This window comes from Austrofundulus limnaeus, unplaced genomic scaffold, assembly GCF_001266775.1.
Source record: "Austrofundulus limnaeus strain Quisiro unplaced genomic scaffold, Austrofundulus_limnaeus-1.0 Scaffold423, whole genome shotgun sequence".
In the NCBI taxonomy this organism is placed as follows: Eukaryota; Metazoa; Chordata; class Actinopteri; order Cyprinodontiformes; family Rivulidae; genus Austrofundulus; species Austrofundulus limnaeus.
This window is the reverse complement of record NW_013952825.1, coordinates 236,280-238,436: the sequence shown is the minus strand read 5'-3', so window position 1 is coordinate 238,436 and position 2,157 is coordinate 236,280. Positions and strand designations below refer to the sequence as shown.

Below are 2,157 nucleotides of genomic sequence, written 5' to 3'. Positions count from 1 at the left end.
CTCATTTTGGGTTATCCATGTAAAAACCGCACCGGTCTATAAGCCGCATGGTTCAAAGTTTAGGAAAAAAGTCGCGGCTTATAGTCCGAAAAATACGGTAACTACTTTTTTTCTTCAGCAGTTTGGCGCCCCCTCCAGCAGGTGGCGCTCTAGGCGACCGCCTAGTTCGCCTATGCCAAGAGCCGGCTCTGATGAGGGGAGGCGGAAAGACACACCCATAGGCGAGATGTCAATACAGTTCTGTGATCTGCAATGTGAAAAGTGTTATTTTCGACATTAAAGAAGATAAAAAGAATATCGGTGGCATCCTTGCCGCAGCATAACACCACACTAAACACATTATTTATAAATGGGCAGAAAAAGAAAAGCACTATAAAAGTCAGTAAAGTTTTAATCGCTGTAACTTGTTTTTTTAAGGATGATTCTATAACTTATTTCATGCAGGAGAAAATCTGAATAAAGGACAACCCAACATATTTTACTGCTGCGTGGAGTTTTCAAACATACTGCTGTTTTTTTTGACTGATGCATAATGCACTGACAGCGTTAGCGGTGTAACAGTTAGCAGACGGTGTACTGTTAGGACACAYCGTCTACAGTCAGGATCAGGACTGCTTATTGAACTATTTCACACCAGAGCGAGGTGATAAAATGCAGGATATTTTTTATTTATTCTGCCAGCGTTGCTTCGATTCCGAGGTGTTCCTGCAGTCAGAGGCTCGTCCTCCTGGATGTGTGGAGAAACTGCTGTTAATTCTGATGAAGGCATAGGGATGATATAAACCACACTGTTTGTTCAAGATAGGACTGATTGTGCTGCAATATGTCGCATGACCACAGTCATCACTGCAGACTGGAGAGCAGTGTCCCATGCTTATTAAATCAGTGGTGTGTGCCTCTCGAGGCTGTGTGTGTGTGTGTGTGTGTGTGTGTGTGTGTGTGTGTGTGTGTGTGTACATGTGTTCATCACAGCTTCTCACTGCAGGCTCTCTTGACACAGAACAAAGCGCTGACTTGCCTGTGTTACTCATGAAAATAAATTTAAAAAATGCTCCCTTTTGATCCTTCCTCATGCATTTGCCTAATCTCATTCTGTGTCGGACTAAAACAAGTCTCTGAATGTGTTATCTGGACATCTATTCAAGGTGATGCTTTGATATTTATGAGGAAACCCTCATTCATATTCATCCCCGCGAACTTGTGTGCGTTGAATATTTTTTGCTGCATTGCTCATGTTTTCAGGACTTGTACCTCTGAGTCTCTGTGCTGTTTGTTTTTTTTTTCCACAACACAAGTTAAAGTGACTTGCAGGTGTTTGAGCACAACAGGGTTGAAGCAAAAGGCTATTGAGCTTGTTTGACTGTTGGCTGAGCTGAGTGAAGGATCTGCCCCCAGACATTTGCACCAGAGCATCCTGCTGACTTGCTCACAGTGCCATAGAAACAGGGTTCCAGAGAGCAGGAGGCTCAGTCCGCTCAGGAGCAGGCGAGGGAGAGGATCGGGAGGACTGAGGAGGAAAATAAAATTCAACAGAGAGAGAGAAGGAGGGAGAGAGAGGCAGAAAGGAGCAGAGGGACAAGTGGAAGTGAAGGATCAGAGTGGGAAAAGTGAGAGGCGCTGTCACCGGTGAGTACACGCTGTCACAGGTTCACACCTGATCTTCTGACCGCCTCGTCTTCTTCTTTGTTGCTTTTTGGACGGTTTAATTCCTCTGGCTTGTGTTTATAGCGCTGAAGTGAAACAGGTTGTCATGTTGTGTGTGTGTTGGGTGTGTAAAAGTGCTCTGATGCAGCGCAGCAGTGACTGTTTATCTGTTGCAATCTGACAATTCTTCAACTCCACTTTTACAAATGAAATGCTGATGTAAAAAACATTGTTTATTGCAGCCCTGACCACATTACACTGTTGTGTATGAGGGATGAAGCAGGGTTTTAATGTTTGATCAGAGTGGATGTTACACACCTCTGTTTGTTACATCACTCTGAACTAYAGATCCGTCTTCTCTACAGCTTTATCAATTATTGATCACCTGAACAGATTCTGCACAGCAGAGAGGAAGAAACTCATTCAGCTGCATAGCGTCAAATGTTAACTCAGGTCACTGCTTTGTGTGTGTGTGTGTGTGTGTGTGTGTGTGTGTGTGTGTGTGTGTGTGTG

At 44.1% G+C, this 2,157-nt stretch overlaps 1 protein-coding gene across 1 annotated transcript in view; it reads left to right on the top strand.

Annotated features, from left to right (window-relative positions):
* Positions 1-1,280: 1,280 nt before the first annotated feature.
* syt6a (synaptotagmin VIa) overlaps positions 1,281-2,157 on the top strand; it is a gene marked incomplete in the record, with an annotated part of 109,768 nt that continues 108,891 nt past the window's right edge. The window contains 1 exon segment of the mRNA XM_014024451.1: positions 1,281-1,626.